Source organism: Staurois parvus, unplaced genomic scaffold, assembly GCF_062004578.1.
Source record: "Staurois parvus isolate SC_StPar_1 unplaced genomic scaffold, SC_StPar_1.0 ptg000058l, whole genome shotgun sequence".
Classification (NCBI taxonomy): domain Eukaryota; kingdom Metazoa; phylum Chordata; class Amphibia; order Anura; family Ranidae; genus Staurois; species Staurois parvus.
The window spans coordinates 1298020-1316910 of NW_028317854.1; the positions used below are offsets into that span (position 1 = coordinate 1298020).

Below are 18891 nucleotides of genomic sequence, written 5' to 3' on the forward strand. Positions count from 1 at the left end.
CTCTGTAAGTATGACATTTTGTCTTATTTTAAAAAGAAAAAAAGAAAAAGAACCAACAAGTTTTACAGATATGCACAACTGGTAACCTTAGTGTACAGTGCCATCTACTGGTCAAGTGATATTAACACACAATACTGTATATAGTACATGCTGTTGCATCCCCAACACAAATTAAATGAATGAACAGACAAGACTAGGTAACTATAGCATTCCAACATTCTCCAGTTAAATGGTCACAGAATATATGTACATTAAAAAAAGTATAAAATAATAAAAGGCGTATGGAATAAATACCTGGGACATCATTGTATCACATCCAGCACTCATTCCAGAACCAATCGTTATGCCAGTTATATTTATAACCTGTAAGCAAAAGAGACTGGTGAACCATATAGAAGTATACTGCACAATGTAGAGGAGCTGTAAGGCTAGTTTCACATCTGTGCAGGTGGTGAGGCTGAGGATCCGCATGAAAATTCACACCACCCACACAGAGGAATGGCAAGCTGCCCACACTGGAAAACGCAGCCTGCCTGCTGTTCTGCACCTCCCGCTGTGTCTCTGCATCTGTCAGTCCACCAGCCTGCCTGCTGTTCTGCACCTCCTGCTGTGTCTCTGCATCTGTCAGTCCACCAGCCTGCCTGCTGTTCTGCACCTGCTGCTGCGTTTCTGCATCTGTCAACCCACCAGCCAGCCTGCTGCTTGGCACCCCCTGCAAGTGTCTTGCATCGAAGATCTCTGACCAGGCACCCGTGGCACTCCATGCCCTGTTATATCCTGTCACCATCTACAGGAGAAACAGGATAGGAAGTGTAAGGGAAAGTCCTCCCGATAGCTGGGCTTCAGCTAGGTATGTGACATGAAGTTTCTTGAACGAAGACATAAAACTCTCGGATATAGTTACATAGTTACATAGTTATTCTGGCTGAAAAGAGACAAAAGTCCATCCAGTTCAGCCATAAAAAAAAGTTATAATCCTTTACCCACAGTTGATCCAGAGGAAGGCAAACAAAACCAGCAAAGTATGATCCAATATGCTCCTGCTGGGAAAAAAATTCCCTCCGGAGAGGCAATCGGATATTCCCTGGATCAACGTTACCTATAAATGTTAGTATCCAGTTATATTCTGGGTATCTAAGAAAGAATCCAGGCCTTTTTTGAAGCAATCCACTGAGCTGGCCAGAACCAACTCATGAGGGAGTCTATTCCACATTTTCACAGCTCTCACTGTGAAGAAACCTTTCCGTGTTTGGAGATTAAATTTCTGTTCCCCCAGACATAAAGAGTGCCCCCATGTTCTCTGTGATGACCTCAGGGTGAATAGCTCTACACCGAGTACACTATATAAACCGCTGATGTATTTATACATGTTGATCATATCCCCCCTTAATCTGTTCTCAAGAGAAAATAAAGTCAGTTCCTCTAATCTTTCCTCAGTGTAAATCCCCCTTACATTGGTCATCAGTGTCAATCCCCATTAATATTGCCCCCTAACACTGGTGGTTAGTGTAGAAATGTCACCTCCCATGAAGCACTGCCACTGATCCTATCCACCTCAAGCACTGCCACTGATCCCATCCCCCCAAGCACTCCCAATCAGTGAGTAATAATGATGTGCAGTAACACCTAGGAACCGATCAGTGAGCAGTAATGATGTGCAGTTATCTCTAGCAGCCAATCAGTGAGCAGTAATGATGTACAGTAACGTCTAGAAACCAGTTACCAGTAATGATGTGCAGTAACCTCTAGCAGCTAATCAGTGAGCGGTAAGGATGTGCTGTAACCTCTAGCAACTAATAAGTGAGCTGTAATGTATGCTATAGTCTCTAGCAACCAGTCAGTGAGCATTAATAATACGTAGTAACCTCTGGCAACCAATCGCAATTGATTCCTGATCTGCTGTAGTAAACTGATTTTGACTCTCGCTGCTATTTACTGTATGTCTCAGAGCAGGTGGAGAGCAAAATAGCATGGGAGGGCCCATGAAAATGTTTGCCCAGGGTCTAATCAATATTAACCCCTTGCCCTCCAGAGGATTTACCCCCTTCCTGACCAGGCCATTTTTTGTGATATGGTGCTGTGTTAATTTAACTGACAATTGCGTGATCATGCAACGCTGGACCCAAATGAAATGTACATCCTTTTTTTCCCACAAATAGAGCTTTCTTTTGGTGGTATTTGATCGCCTGTGCGGTTTTTATTTTTTGCACTATAAATAAAAAAAACTGACAATTTTGAGAAAAAAACAATATTTTTTACTTTTTGCTATTACACTTATGTGAAAGTTATAGCGTTTACAAATGGTGGTATATATACTGGAATTTTTTTTTACTATTAATGGCAGCGATCAGTGACTTATAGTGGGACTGTGGGACTGCAGCGGTCATTCTGACACTGGGGGGAACTGACTTGGTGTCACTGACATCCCCAGTGACACCAATACAGTGATCAGTGCTAATAAAAAGCAATGACACTGCACTAATTGCTGGCATGAAGGGGTTAACATCTAGGTGATCAAAGGGTTAACTGTGTGCTGTTTCACTATGGGGGCTGTGTGTGTGCTTCACTGTAAGCACACTGCTTTGTATGGCTCTGCTATGCAGAGCCATACAAAGCAGTGTGCTGGAGCTGACAGGGGAGAGATCTGTATTGTTTACATACAGGTCTCTCCCCCATCGGAGATACTCTGAGATCACCGGGTGCCAGGGAGTAATCACCAGCGGAACCCAGTGATTGACAGCTGAGGCCGCGAATGGCATGATTTTGCACACCCGTGCTGCCCTATAGCAGTATTTTTGCTATAGGGAGGCACGGAACTGGTAAAGATGCCCCTGTGTTTGATTCATGTTAATACTATGCAGATTTGAGCATTGCTGTATTTTTTGAAAAGTTAAATGTCCTGTCCCCTTTTCCTAAGTGTTACTACAAGTATAGGCAGATGTACTGCCATGATATACATGAGCAGAAGGTGGAAGAACTAGAGTCTCTACTGACATATCGCTAAAATTACAAAGGATTTGTCTAACAAGGACTTGAACTATGAAGTTTCTTGTAATGGCATTACTTTATTAAAGACTTTAACAGAAAAAGGACGAATGATTTAAAAAAGCAAAAACTAATAAAGTAAATACTTACAGCTGAGGCAAGTGTAACAGAATCCAATTCGATTTTTCCTAAGTGGCCACAGAACACAGAACTCACTATCAATAGAAGATATATCATTGCTTGAGACAAGCACTGAAAGAAAATAAGACATTTACATTAAGATAACATTAGAATTTCTATATTAATCACACTTTGATCTTTTTGCTTTATTTTATACAACTTAAAATTAACAACAATTTAACTAGATAAAAATGGTTGATTAGCCAAATCTTTAGAAGATTAGAAGCCCAGGTGGTCATATATATATGTTGCCCTTGTATTGGCCTTATTATAATAGAGAAGTCATTTTCTTTAAGCAGTAATTCAAAGCAATTGACTAAAAAACTAAATTTGTGCACTTACTGTAAAATCCACTTCTTGGAGTTTATTTAGGAACAAAGGGTTCAGTATTCATAGACAACTTGGTTATACTGTAGCCTACAGGCAGGTTAGGACAGTGGCAAACAAAAGCGCTGTTAGGCAGTCAGGTAAAACTCCTCGCAGCATGCTTAATTTTGTAGAAAAGCAGTAGTACAAAATACAAAGGGATGGAACCTATGTCCAATAATACTTAAAGAAACAAGATGTTTTGTACTAGTTTGCACTGTTCTTTTTATCAGACATTAAGGGACACATGATTTAGTGTTCATAGATGATGGGGTGTCCAAAAGCAGTAAAACAACACTAGTAAGCCTACATATCAAGAACACAGTAAACAATGAAGGCAGAATGCACCTCAAAGAGCTGCCTGAAGAACATGATGCCTTTCATCAGGGCCCTCTTACCCATGCTCATTCATGTGGACAGGTTATCTGGGGGCCCTCCTTAACAATAAACCGGTTATCCTCATTCTGGTAAGCCCCTGACCACAGATCAGCCAGGGTTGTGGGAAAGAGGCCCTTGTCATGTTTCACATGACTGACATATTGACTGTCATATGCCTTTAAATGTTTTCAGTGTTTTTTCTGTGCTCCTCCCTTTCCTTTAGTTTAGCTAATGTTGCATAGATAGCCCTCCCCCCTTCCCAGAGATGCATTGCAGCAGCCTCATGGCATGAAGCAAGACACAGTATGTTCTTTTGACCTATGGAATTAAATTGTAAGATTCTCTCAGTTTATGGAATAAACTTCACAAGATCTACAAGATGTCATTCTCATTGAGTCACTGACTGTGGTATCCAACAGAGGTTGAAGTTATCGCTATCTTATCACAACTGTAGGTTACAGAGATCACACTATCACTATGCTTAGACTGGAGATACAGAACAGTCAAAAGAACAGTGGAATGCTTCATAAGAATCCTTGCTAGCTAGAATACACAGTGAGATGTTACATGGATAGAGAGTGCAGCCACCTCTACACAAGTCTGTACATGCCTCCAAGTATATCCCAGCATAACACTCATCAGTGTCAGGACAAATTATTGATGTGAATGTTTTACAACTGCAAGTTCATATACTGCATGTGTACACATTTCAACACAACTCTTGTCTGTGAACGTAGAAGAAAGAATAAAAAAATATTCCTGCAATTATTGCATTAAAACCTGAATTCAGCCACAGAAGAAGTTATACATTTCTCTATAAGTTTTCTATCAACCCCTCTTCTTGCTAACATGATGTTTCAGGAAAGTGATATACAGTCTGGGGAAACTAATACACAACCACAATCAGAGCTTCATCCAGAGCAGGACTTAGATAAGAGAGAAAAACGCTTAAGAAATCCATCCTGGAAAGTGCAAGAAAATCTTAATGCTGACAAGTCAGAATTGCTGTCTAATATTAATGACTTATGGTCTAATACTGTTAAATACATGTCTGCTCTCTCCCAACAATCTCATGAGCCATTACAACTAGAGAGCGCTATCCAGCAATTGAATGTTGCTTATGAGAATTATCAAAGACTGTGTGTTAAATATATTGCTCTGTTAAAGCGGTACCACACTCAAGAGTCATTGGAAGTATTAACCTCCCTGGCGGTATTCCCAAGTGTAGCTCGGGGTAAAGTTTCTGTACCACAAGCGGTAACCCCGAGCTACACTCGGGCTTACCATGCGGCGCTGCATAGGGAGTCCTTGCAGAGCTTACCTTGTCCTTCGCTCCCGCGATGTGTCCCCTGCAGTGTCCCCGGCCATCTCCTCCAGCTGATGCCGGCATCCGGCTTCTGTGTTCTGGTCCCTGTGACGTCGGGACGTACGGGCGCCGCCGGCGGGAAATTTGAAAATTTAAAAAAAAAGTCATTTTTTTCAAAACGAATTTTACATAGTAAAACATTGCTGTTTCAAACCATTTCACATACATTTTGTCCCTAGTGCTTTGTCTTGTCCCCTGTCTGCATTTTGACTGTTCTTTTTGCCTGGAAACTTAGAAAAGTCCATGGCATCCAAAAAGCGTCCCTTTAGGTCAAAAGTAGGTTTAGATCAGCTAGAGAACAGCGATAGTAAATCAGAACCACTTGCAGAATTGAGTGATAATGATTCGTGGAGAAATTCGTCATCAGACACTGAAAACAATTTTGTGACTTTGCTCAGTGATGTGCGAACTTGGCGCTATATTTCAAATTTCAGTGTTTTTGGTTTGATTATATTATTGAATTAAATGTATTATTATTATATTATTATTTTTTATGGTTATTTATTAAATTATAAAATTTATGATTTTGTGTTTCAAATTTTATCATACCCGGGATGTTTAATAGACTCGTGTTTGGACAGATTTCAGTGAGTTATTCCTAAAAATTGCAGCCTACAATAAAAAAACTACATATTTCCATGCAAAATAATGGTACCGCTTTCAGCACAAAAAATCTGAAATAATCATACCGCTAGGGAGGTTAAGGAGTTTTGAGGAGCTCAATCTGGAAAGAGACAATTTAGTGGTGCGAACAAAAGCAAAGGCAGAGGTGAGAGTAGCACAGCTTCATGAATCCAGAACTTATCGCTCTGCATCTACTAGACGCTTCTCAAGATCTTCCAAATTCATACAATCAAAATCTTCTACACTCAGTCAACAAGTAATAAAAGCCTGTGCTGATGCTGAAGCTTCTAAAATTCAGGCAGCTTTCGCCCAAAGGAAAGCAGAAATGGAGGCTCAGGCTGAAGAAATGGAGGCTCAGGCCGCACATAAGAAAGCAGAAATGAAGGCTCAGGGCGCAGAAATGGAGGCTCAGACCGCACAAATGAAAGCACAAATGGAGGCTCAGGCCGCACATAAGAAAGCACAAATGGAGGCTTGGGCCGCAGAAATGGAGGCCCAGGCCGCATATAAGAAAGCAGAAATGGAGGCTCAGGCCGCACATAAGAAAGCAGAAATGGATGCTCAGGCCGCAGAAATGGAGGCTCAGGCCGCAGAAATGGAGGCTCAGGCCGCACATCAGAAAGCAGAGAAAGAAGCTGAAGCCACACGCCAAAAGGCAGAAATATATGTTTTGGAAAAACAATGTGAGCATGCCACAGCCATGGCAAGGTTAAGGGTCTTAGAACAAGCCGCTAGTGAAAATGAAAGAGACAACAGTTCCAGACACTAAGTTGCATCTTATGTCTCAGATTCTTCACACACCTCTCCAGAACGTCAACTCCCTGTCACAGCAGCCAAAGTATTCAATCAAGGTCTCTTCTCTTCACCCACTGTACCTCAAGAGGATTTGCCCTTATATCCTCCAATACATCAGACTGCAACATCTCAGCTAGCCACAGACACTGGTGTGTATTTAATAGACCGTCCATCATACTTTGACACCAACAGAGTACCTCCTAGCAAATACACTACTCTACAAACCAACATGCCAATGTTGCTTTAAGCCAGCTCCGGCATTGAATGCCTTAGCAGCAACATATGTTCCCAAGTTACTCCACGTAAGTCCACCAACCGTCACAACCAACTCTGTTCCACCTGCAGTCATGCACCCAAAATATGAAAACACGGACATGTCACAGTTTGCTAAATACATGCTCTGCAGAGAGCTTGTTAAGACAGGCCTCACCAAGTTTGATGACAAGCCTGAAAATTACAGAGGCTGGAAACCCACTTTTAAGGCCACAATGAGTGACCTAAACATCAATGCCACAGAGGAATTAGATCTATTCATCAGATGGCTAGGTCCCCAGTCTACTGAACGCATCAAGAGGCTCAAAGCAGTTCATATTGACAACCCTGCTGCAGGCCTTAATGCTGCTTGGGGCAGACTTGAACATACCTTTGGCAGCCCAGAGGCCATTAAAGATGCTTTATTCAAAAGGTTGCAAAGCTTCTCAAGGATTTCTGCTAACGATAATCCAAAGTTTCAAGAACTCAGCGATGTTCTATTAGAGCTTCAACTTGCTAAGGCTGACATCAACTTACTTGGTCTCAGTTACCTTGACACTTCTCATGGCATCAAATCTATTGTTCTCAAGCTACCATATGGAATTCAAGAAAGATGGGCAGCGCTTGGATCAAAGTATAAGGAAGAACATAGAGCTGCCTTTCCTTCTTTTTCCTACTTCTGCGAGTTCATCAAAAGAATTGCAGACACTAAGAATGACCCAAGTTTCTCATATGGGGACTGTAACCTTCTCAGTACACTCTCTCCAAGACCTACAGACACACGTATGTCGCAGAGAGACCGTAGAGGTCCAGCGTTAGTGAAAAGGACTAATGTTCTACCTGCACCTGCTACAGTTCTTGAAAAGACTAATCAAAACAAGAAAATTGAGGACCCAAATCGCCGATGTCCAATACATAACAAACCACATCCACTTAAGAAATGTATCGGCTTCAGGAAAAAACCCTCCAAGAACGTAAGGAAGTTTTGAAGAAATTTGGGGTTTGCTACAAATGCTGTGCCTCCACAGAACACTTTGCAAAGGACTGTAAAGCGGTCATCAAATGTATAGAGTGTGACAGTGATGACCATGTGCAAGCTCTTCATCAATATTCACACAACTCTACTACGCTCACAAACAATCTTCCTGAGGCAAAGCAAGGCGGGGAGCACCCAGATCAAACAGCACCTACCATCCCAGTGTTCTCTACATGTACAAAGGTCTGTGGAGAAGGATTCTGCGACAAATCCTGTGCAAAGATATGCTTGGTCTGTGTATACCGCAAAGATCAACCTGAAAAGGCCATAAGACTGCATACTATTCTGGATGATCAGAGTAACAGAACTCTTGCAAGAACACAGTTTTTGAACTGTTAAACATAACTGGAGATGCTCTACTTTAAGCACTTGTTCTGGCACTACAGAAGTCTAAGGTAGGAGAGCCAGTGGTCTTGTAGTTGTTCCTCTGAATGACAATGTGGAAATATCTTTACCCACTATCACTGAGTGCAAGCAGATTCCAAGCATCAAAGAGGAGATCCCTACTCCTGAAGCTGATTTTCACCATTCTCACTTAAAACACATAGCCAACCAAATTCCAGCCCTCGATGAAAATGCAGATATCCTGCTGTTACTTGGTTGAGACATCCTAAGGGTGCACAAAGTTTGTCATCAAATCAACGGTCCACACAATGCACCATATGCTCAGCGTCTGGATCTAGGATGGGTCATCATAGGCAGTGCCTGTCTAGACAAGGACAAGAGGTCCTACTCAGTCGCTTCCTATAAAACAGATGTCCTGTCAAATGGACGTACAACTTGTTCCGCACAACGACCACATAAATATTTTGTGAAAGAAAGACTGTTTAAAAAAAGTGCACAACAGCACATCATACAAGACAATAAGAAAGCTCTTAATCTCTGGGATGACAACATCGGCAACACAGTGTTCGAGGTAACCACTAAAGACAATGAGTTAGCAGCTACCATAGAAGACAAACAATTCTTGAAAACCATGAATAAAGAGTTCTACCAAGATGACTCCAACAGTTGGGTAGCACCACTACCATTTCATACCTCAAGAAAGAGACTAGCAAACAACAGGGTACATGCAGAATCGCGGTTTGTTTCTTTAAATCGCAGTTTGAACCAGAAGCCTGAGATGAAAAGGCACTTTGTGGACTTTATGCAGAAGGTGTTTGAGAGAGATCTTGCTGAGCCTGCACCTCCTCTTATGGAAGGAGAAGAATGTTGGTATCTACCGTGCTTTGGGGTCTACCATCCTCGCAAGCCTGATTAAATTAGGGTGGTCTTTGACTCAAGAGCTCGTCATGAAGGCATCTCCCTCAATGACAATCTTCTCACTGGCTGGTCCTAATCTGAACAACATTCTCATAGGAGTCTTACTTCACTTCAGACAAGAGCCAATTGCTGTTATGGCTGACATTCAGCAGATGTTCCATTGTTTCATCGTCCGTGAAGACTACAGAAACTTCCTCAGGTTCCGATGGTACCGCAATAATGATGTCAACGATGAAGTCATAGACTATCGAAGATACATGTTTTCAGTAACAGTCCTTCTCCTGCAGTAGCAATTTATGGACTGAGGAAAACAGCTTAAGAGGGTGAGAAAGAATTTGGATCTGATGCAAGACAGTTCATCGAAAGGAATTTCTATGTAGACAACGGACTCAAATCTATGCCCAATGAAGAAGAAGCTATTGACCTTACTAGAACCCAGAACATGCTTGCCACTGCAATCCTCAGACTTCACAAAATCATCTCTAACAGCGACAAGGTCATGATAGCCTTTCCTTCTGATGACCATGCTGTCAGTGTGAAGAAACTCCAACTAGGATCTGACCTTTCTGTTACGCAACGCAGTCTTGGATTGCTTTGGAATGTTAAACAAGACACATTCACATTTCAAACATCAGCCTGTGACAAGCCCTTCATAAAGCGAGGAGTATTGTTTACAGTGAACAGCATTTATGTTAGGTTTCATTACACCTCTCGCCATTCAGGGTAAGATACTGCTGAGACAACTTACCGTATTTTTCGCCGTATAAGACGCACCTGACCATAAGATGCACCTAGGTTTTAGAGGCAGAAAACAGGTAAAAAAAAATTCTGAACTAATGCACTGCAGACACAGTACAGGAGATGACCAGAGACTGCGGACAGCACAGGGATGACCAGAGACTGCGGACAACACAGGGATGACCAGAGACTGCGGACAGCACAGGGATGACCAGAGACTGCGGACAGCACAGGGATGACCAGAGACTGCGGACAGTACAGATGACTGCTGACCTTTGGGGAGGTGGGGAGCGGGTACCTGAATTTGACAGGTACCCGCTCTTACTTCCGCAGAGTTTTTGTTTCATCTTACCTGTTCCTCGATCCAGCCGCGCGCTGTCTTCCCGGCTTCTGTAATGGCGCTCGGCATGACAGCCGGGTGCCCAGTGCGCATGAGCGAGAAGCACTTGCGCTTTGTGATTGGTCCGGCGGCTTCTGGGATCTGTCATGTGTCCCAGGTACCGCCTTACCATTCACAAAAAGCACCGCTTCTTGCGCATGCGCACTCGGCACCCGGCTGTCATGCCCAGTGCCCACACTACAGAAGCCAGGAAGACAGCACGCCGCTGGATAGAGGAACAGGTAAGGTCCCGCTGCAGAGCTGAGCGGCCGGCCCGGTATTCTGACACGGCCGCGGTGGAAATACCGGACCGGCCGCTCCATATTCGCTCCATAAGACGCACTGACATTTCCCCCCCAGTTTTGGGGAAGAAAAAGTGCGTCTTATATGGCGAAAAATACGGTACTTCTGAAAGCTCAGACTGGGATATCCCCTTACCCAAGTTGAAACAACAAAGGTGGGAATCCTGGAAACAGTCTCTAAAAGCATTAGAACAACTCCAGATACTTTGCTCTTACACCCAAGCATCCTTAAAAAATGCCACCAGAAGAGAGATTCATGTCTTCTCTGATGCTTCCAACAAAGCCATTGCTGTGGTGGCTTATCTTCGAGCTATGGATCCCAGCAGTAAAGTGGGTGTAGGATTTATCATGGGCAAGACCAAGCTCACACCAAAATCTGCACATAGTATTCCAAGGCTTGAACTTTGTGCAGCTATGTTAGCTTTGGAAATTGCTGAGCATATAAAACTTGAAACAGATGTTGAAATAGATTCCTTTGACTTTTATACAGACAGTAAAATAGTGAAGGATATATACACAATCGCACAAGACAGTTCTACATGTATGTTGGCAACAGAGTGGAACACATAAGGAGGTTCTCTACGCCTGAACAATGGCACTATGTTCCCACTAGCCTCAACCCTGCTGACCACGGCAGCCATGCAGTACCTACCACTGCATTCCTGGACACATCTTGGCTATATCCACCAGTACTCTTGAATGATAAACTTATCTCAAGTTCAACAAATTCTACCTTTGAACTGGTTCATCCGGAATCTGATAAGGAAATCAGAGCTGTTACCATCACACTCAACACCTCTATGAACGCAATAGTAGGACTGAGTCCTCACCGTTTTGAACGCTTTTTTAAGTGGTCCTCTGTTGTACAAGCCATTGCACATCTTATTCTCATTGCTCATCAGCTTGCAAACAGCTCTAGCACTGAAAAGGTGTGTCACAACTGGCACATCTGTAAAGCCCCTCCCACAATTGAGGAGGTCTTTCAAGCAGAAAGGGTCATTATTCAATGTGTCCAACATGAAGTGTACTCACAAGAGATTGCTAACATATCAAAAGGACTCAACCTAAGGATAGCTCTCTATACAAATTAATTCCAATAATTGATCACAACAAGCTATTGCGAGTCGTTGGTCGCATTGGAAGACCCCATTTGTCCAGTGAAGAAATAAATCCCCTCATTATTCCAGAACGTCATCAGACTACTGCTCTGTTAGTTAGACATTTTCATGAGCAAGTTCAGCACCAAGGTCGTCACTTTACTGAAGGAGCAGTAAGGTCTGCAGGTTTCTGGATCGTCGGGATGAGAAGGTGTATATTGTCCATACTCCACAAATGCGTTAAGTGTCAAAAACTAAGAGGGAAACACCTACAACAACAAATGGCCAGCTGACCGATTAAGCACTGAACCACCATTTACCAATGTTGGCATTGGAAATATTTGGCCCCTGGACTGTTACACGCAGAACTCGTGGCGGAGTTGCTAAGAATAAGCGATGGGCTGTGCTGTTCACTTGCTTGAGCATTCGTGCAGTGCACATTGAAGTGATAGAATCAATGGACTCTTCTTGTTTCATTAATGCTTTCAGAAGATTTGTTTCTGTACGAGGACCTGTAAAGTTACTTAGATCTGACTGTGGGACTAATTTTACAGGAGCAGAAAAGATAGTAAACTTCTTGAATTGCAACAAGTGTAAATGAGAATTCAACCCACCTCATTCCTCTCACATGGGAGGCTCTTGGGAGCGCATGATTGGAGTTGCAAGAAAGATCCTGGACTCTATGCTACTGGACCAGAAAACGTCTTAATTTACTCATGAAATCTTAGTCACTCTTCTTGCAGAAGTGTCTGCTATAATCAATGCAAGGCCATTGGTCCCTGTGTCCTCAGATCCAGAGTTACCAGTGTTGTTCACTCCAGCCACTCTTCTTAAACAAAAAATTGGAGTAGCCACTATTCTCACAGAGGAACTTGATTACCCTAACATTTAAAAGCATCAATGGCGACGGGTTCAACATCTTGCTAATGTGTTTTGGAATTGCTGGAAGATGGAGTACCTTTCTAACCTTCAAAGTCGTAATAAATGGCAAACTAGCAAACCCAATCTACAAGTGGGAGACGTAGTTCCTTTGAAGGAGACAGATGCCCATCGTAACCATTGGCCCATGGGTCTTATTACATGCCAAATAACAATGGAAAGGTACGCAACCTTTACTTCAGGCCTATAAAGGAACTAGTACTTCTTTTGCCCAAAGAGGAAGACAAGTCATCAACCTGATTTAAAGGGAGGTAAGAAGGAATCGTGCATGTTGCTGCCTTCCCCTCTGAATTTGGATTTCCATGTCTCAGCCTAGACTTTTGAGACCAACATCTGCAAGTATAATGCCTAATGTTTGCATTGTTTTCCCTTGTTCTTCCCTTCCCTCTTGTTTTGCAGATGTTCCTGAAAAGAATCTTTATTATTATAATGGACTTGAACTAAAGTTATTAAAATAGAAATCATAGATTTCGACGGGGAGTGTCATGTTTCACATGACTGTCATATTGACTGTCATATGCCTTTAAATGTTTTCAGTGTTTTGTCTGTGCTCCTCCCTTTCCTTTAGTTTAGCTAATGTTGCATAGATAGCCCTCCCCCTTCCCAGAGATGCATTGCAGCAGTGTCATGGCAAGAAGCAGAAACAGTATGTTCTTTCGACCTATCAAATGTTTATTGTTGTAAGATTCTCTTAGTTTATGGAATAAACTTCACAAGATCTACAAGATGTCATTCTCATTGAGTCACTGACTGTGGTATCCAACTGAGGTTGAAGTTATCACTACCTCATCACAACTGTAAGTTACAGAGATCACACTATCAATGCTTAGATTGGAGATACAGAACAGCCCTTGTCCTTAACATTGCACGTGCCCATGTTGAGGACATTTGGCCTGGTATGGTTCAGAAGGTTACTTGCTCAGAATAAGAATCTTGTATGAATTTGTAAGGGGACCAAAAAAAACAATACAAGATCCAAAGGGTTTTCTGGGGGATCTTATTTCCTTTGTTTTGTTTGCATGAGATATCCTCTTAAAGGATAAGATCACCTTTTGTTTTAAGGCCCCCCCACATTTATGGGATTGTGACAGCTGAGGTAGGGGCAGTTTCAAGGTCCCCCTTCCCCTGCTTTCTCCTCAAGCACTCAGGAGGTCAAGAGGTAAGATCACATCTGGTCCAGCTGTGGAAAATCTGCCCAGCAACATTCGCTGTCAGGTGGCACAGGTGTAATCTGCCCGGAGATAGGAAAAGTCAGCTGACCCTTGGGAACATTCTAGAAGGTCACATGACCTTTATCCTGGGGTCAGCTGACCTTTTGGAACCTTGCAGAAGGGTCTTAACCCCCCTATAAAAAAGGGGCTCCGAGCTAGTCTTCAAATCCCTGTCTGATAGCTCCAGAGGCTATAATACTGAGCTGTAATACAGGAGCTGTCAGCGGGGATTGGGGACATGAAGAGCCTGATGCACCGCCTGATTGAGAGAGCTGGGGATGAAGACGGCGAAGAATAGATGCAGAGGTGCCTGTGGCAGGCGCAGCACCCTTTGGTGCCTAGTGCGCTGTGGCATTAGAAAAATTATGCAATTGCTGTTTCTTTGTTTGATTAGACTGACTTTACTCTGGAATTCCTCCAATGCCGCTCTATGGATGCAGTAGGTTTAAAGAGCACACCGAATACTTTAGTTAACTTCTTTAATAACTTCAATCTTCTTCATATAACACTGCTTACAATGGCTTATTTCTTTCATATTACAATGGTTTAATTCGTATTACATTGGGTTGATTCAATAGCTTATCTCGATAGGTTGAATAGATTCGATAAATTAGTTCTGTATATTTCGATAGATTGATAAATTCACTTGGATTTATCAATTCGTAAATTCGTTATATTCGTTCGATAAATTCGGTGGAACTACAAGTAAAACACACACAACATTTTTAGACACAGATCTACCTGCACTGTTAAACAACAGAGGAACACACAAGTGCATTAAATACCTATTTGGCCTGCTCTGCTTCCATAAAGCTTTTCTGATTGGAACTGTCTGTTTCCTCTTCTGTCTGGTGAGCATGTGTCTCTAGAAAATCCTAACAGGGAGTTTTACACAGGCATAGATGTGAAACTGGCTGGGATTGGTTAAGGCTCTGTACAGTGTGAGGCTGCCTGTGATTGGCTCACCTTTAACTAACTCTTAAAGGCATATTTTCTCTTCTGCTTCTGCTAACACAATGAATATACAAATGTCATATAACAATCAAAGACATAAATTACAGCAATGATTCTGCTTTTGGCTTTAACATGTGCCCATATACACTGTACTGAGGTTATTGGCAGGTTTGGTATACACATATATGTGAACCATATTAGCAACCTAGGACTGGTCTTAGCTGGCCAGCTACACTCCCACCAAAATTACCTATAATTCTATGTTCTCAGCAATAGGATTCGAACATGAATTTGAGGAATTTTCCATCAGTTTCTCAACTCTCAAATGTCTTTGTTACTCTCAAGCAGAACAACTAACTTTTGTATTGGACGTTCCAACTTGAGTGGAGTTGTGAGACGTTTTCCCTTTTTGTCCAGTTTTGAGTCTCCCATTTGTAACAAAACTCTTCTTACTAGTCCTTCTTCATCCTTTCGAGCTTCTAGGACTTTGGCCAATTTCCATTGACTTCTAGGTAAGTCGTCTTCCTTTACTAACACTATGTCATCAACATGAACATTTCTTCTAGGCGTTTGCCATTTACTTCTTAGTATGAGATGAGCTAAGTACTCCTTGCTCCATCTATTCCAAAACTGCTCTGATAGATATTGAACTCTTCGCCATCTTTTCCTTGCATATAAATCCTCTTTGGTGAAGTTGCCAGGTGGTCGCTGTATGCAATCAGCTTTAAGGTGAAGTAGATGGTTGGGAGTTAGAGGTTCCAAGCTTGTTGGGTCGTTGATGTTGTTGACTGTAAGTGGACGACTATTAACAATAGACATTACTTCATAGAATAGTGTCCTAAGTGAAGCATCATCTAATCGTCCGGCGTTCTTTTTCAACACTGAACTTAGTACGTTTCTTACTGTTCTGATTTGCCTCTCCCAGACTCCGCCTGTATGGCTTGCATCTGGAGCATTCATGTGAAAATCACACTGTTTCTCTAACAAGTACTCAGTTACTTTTTCTTTATCAATCTCTTTTAAAGCCTTGTTCAATTCGTTCTTTGCTCCAACAAAATTAGATCCTTGGTCAGATCTAAGTTCTCTGACAGTACCTCTAATGGCTATGAAACATCTTAAGGCATTGATAAAGGCGTCGGTTGACATATCTTCCAACATTTCCAGGTGAATTGCTCTGGAGCTTAGACACGTAAATATCAGTCCGTATCTCTTGTACTCCTTGCGGTTTTGTTTGGTGATAAATGGGCCGAAGCAATCCATTCCGCTATAAAGAAATGGTGGTGATGGGTTTACACGATCAGCTGGTAGATCAGCCATTCTTTGTTCTTCTGTAGGTCTACGTGCCTTTCTACAGATTACACATTTACTTATGTACTTCACTATAACTTTGCTTCCTTTCACTATCCAGTAACCACCTTCTCTCAAACAGCTTTGAGTAAAGCTTCTTCCTTGATGCAAGGATTTGTTGTGGTAGTGATTGATAATCAATCTTGTGAAGGTAGAATTTTTGGGTAGAATTGCTGGATGCTTAACTCTGTTAGGTAGCGATGCATTTTCCAGCCTCCCTCCCACCTTCAGTATACCATCCTGCAGAATAAGATTAAGCTTGTACAATGGGTGGTTGTTTGGAAGTCTCTTAGGTTCTTGACGAAGTCTCTTCAATTCTTCACTGTAGAATCTTTGATGAATGAGTCTTATAACCATTTCTTCAGCTTTCACTCTTTCCTCTACATTCAACAATTCTTTCTTTCTGATTCCTTTTGCTAAGCTTTGAATTCGAGCTACTATGTTTATGACTGTATTCCACTTTGAACATCTGGCTAGTCGTTCAAGTATGTCATCTTGACACTTGGCAGCAGTGCTCAATGTTTGAACTACCTTTACTTCTGGATCACCCATAGACAGTTCTGTATACCTTCACTGGGTATGATTTCCCTTTCCCAAAGGAACTCTGGACCGGTGAACCAGTTTGAATTCTTCAATTCTGTTACATTTAGGCCTCTTGAAGCATGATCTGCCGGGTTTTGCTTTGTGTCAACATAGTGCCAATGTTCTGGATTTGTTGCTTTTCGAATTTTTTTAACTCTGTTAGCGACAAAGGTGTGGAATCTTCGAGCTTCATTGTTTATGTAACCTAGGACAACTTGTGAGTCTGTCCAAAAATGCTCTTCATCTATTTTCAATTCCAATTCTTCTCTCAGAAACTGACTTACTGATGCTGAAACGACGGCTGCCGTTACTTCGAGTCTTGGTATTGTCTGAATATTGTTGGGTGCTACTCTGGCCTTTCCCATAACTAGGGCACAGTGTATCTTTTCTTCTCCTATTGCTCTGATGTAGGAGCACTGACCATAACCATGACTACTGGCATCTGAAAAGTGATGAAGTTCTATTTTCTTGTACTTTCCGAAATCAGGAGGTACAAAACATCTGGGTATCCGAATTTCTTTCAAATTTTGCAAGTCTCTTATCCAACTCTCCCACCTTGGCCTCAAGCCTGCAGGTATGGGTTCGTCCCATCCCAACTTCTGTCTGCATAATTCTTGCAGTATTTCTTTTGCTCTGAGGATTATTGGTGCCAAGAATCCCAACGGATCATATATTGAGGCTACTGTGGAAAGAATGGTACGTCTAGTTGGAACTTTCTCTTCCATGGATATTTCAAAGAAAAAATTGTCGTTTTCTACATTCCATCCCAATCCGAGTACATTCTGAACTGGAAGAGGATCATAGTTAAGATCCACATTCTTTATTGTTGATGCACGTTCGGAGTCACTGATGGATTCTAGTACCTCTCTGTCGTTTGAGATGAATTTGTGAAGACGCAGGTTTCCCTTTGCGCATAACTCTTGGCTCTCTCTCACCAATTGAATTGCCGATTTTGAGGATTCTAGGCTTATAAGACCATCATCTACATAAAAGTTTTTCTTCAAAAAATTTGCTGCTGATGGACAATCCTTTTCATTCTGATTGGCCAGATACTTCATACCATAATTGGCACAACCTGGGGATGATGCTGCTCCAAACAAGTGTACTTTCATCCTGTATTCCGCTGGCTCTGTATCTGTATCCCCGTCTTCCCACCATAGGAACCTCAGGAAGTCTCTATCTTCTTCCTTGAAATTGGTGGAACATCTTTTCAATGTCGCACATGACTGCTATGGGATACTTTCTGAATCTACAGAGTACTCCAGGTACAGTGTTTGTAAGATCTGGTCCCTTTAGTAGATGATCGTTCAATGCAACATTATTGTACCTTGCTGAGCAATCAAAAACTACTCTGATCTTATCTGGTTTCTTTGGGTGATAGACACCTTGATGTGGGATGTACCACACTTCTCCATTTTTAGGCTGACCATCAACTTTCTCTGCGTGCCCTTCTTTGAGGATTCTTTCATGAATTTCAAATAATCGTCTTTGAGTTTGGGATCTCTTCCCATCCTTTTCTTTAAGCTTTTCAATCTTGCCAGGGCAAGATCTCTGTTATTTGGCAGATGAGGTCGTTCTCTAAAAGGTAGGGGCATTTCAAGATGACCTTGTTGATTTTGCTGAATATTATCTTCTAGAACTTGTACAAACTTTATGTCCTCTTGGGATACGCTCTTTTCATTAGAACTTACGTCTGCAAAGTCGGATTCTAGGATTTTGAGTACTTTCGCTGGACTTACAGTTGGTAACTCTTGGACAGATATTCTATGACACAATCCTGTCACCTGTCCTGAATCTGCAATCTGTCGTTTTCCTCCAACAACACCCCATCCTAGATCAGTTTGGACTGCGTAGGGTTCACCCTTTCCTCCTGCGATTATCTTTCGTGGCACCAACACCTCGGGACAGTCGTAGCCTATCAACAGTCCAACACCAAATTCCTTCAGCGGGGACATTTCATGAGATATGACAGATAAGTGTTCCCATTTGTTGGCTGTTTCACAGGTAGGTATGCGATCTCGATCCAGAGGTATGTCGTCTTTTGTATAAGCTGGAGGTAGATCTAATATGCAGTTTGAGTGGAGTCCTCTAACTCTC

The 18891-nt window shown here is 42.1% G+C and overlaps 1 pseudogene across 1 annotated transcript in view; it reads right to left on the bottom strand.

Moving 5' to 3' along the window:
* LOC149469845 (multidrug and toxin extrusion protein 2-like) overlaps positions 1 to 18891 on the bottom strand; it is a 147999-nt pseudogene that overhangs the window by 101691 nt on the left and 27417 nt on the right. Inside the window, exons 2-3 of the transcript XR_016311480.1 lie at positions 3136 to 3237; positions 295 to 363 (exon numbers count right to left, since the gene is read on the bottom strand). The product of XR_016311480.1 is annotated as a multidrug and toxin extrusion protein 2-like (transcript). The remainder of the gene's footprint in view (positions 1 to 294; positions 364 to 3135; positions 3238 to 18891) is intronic.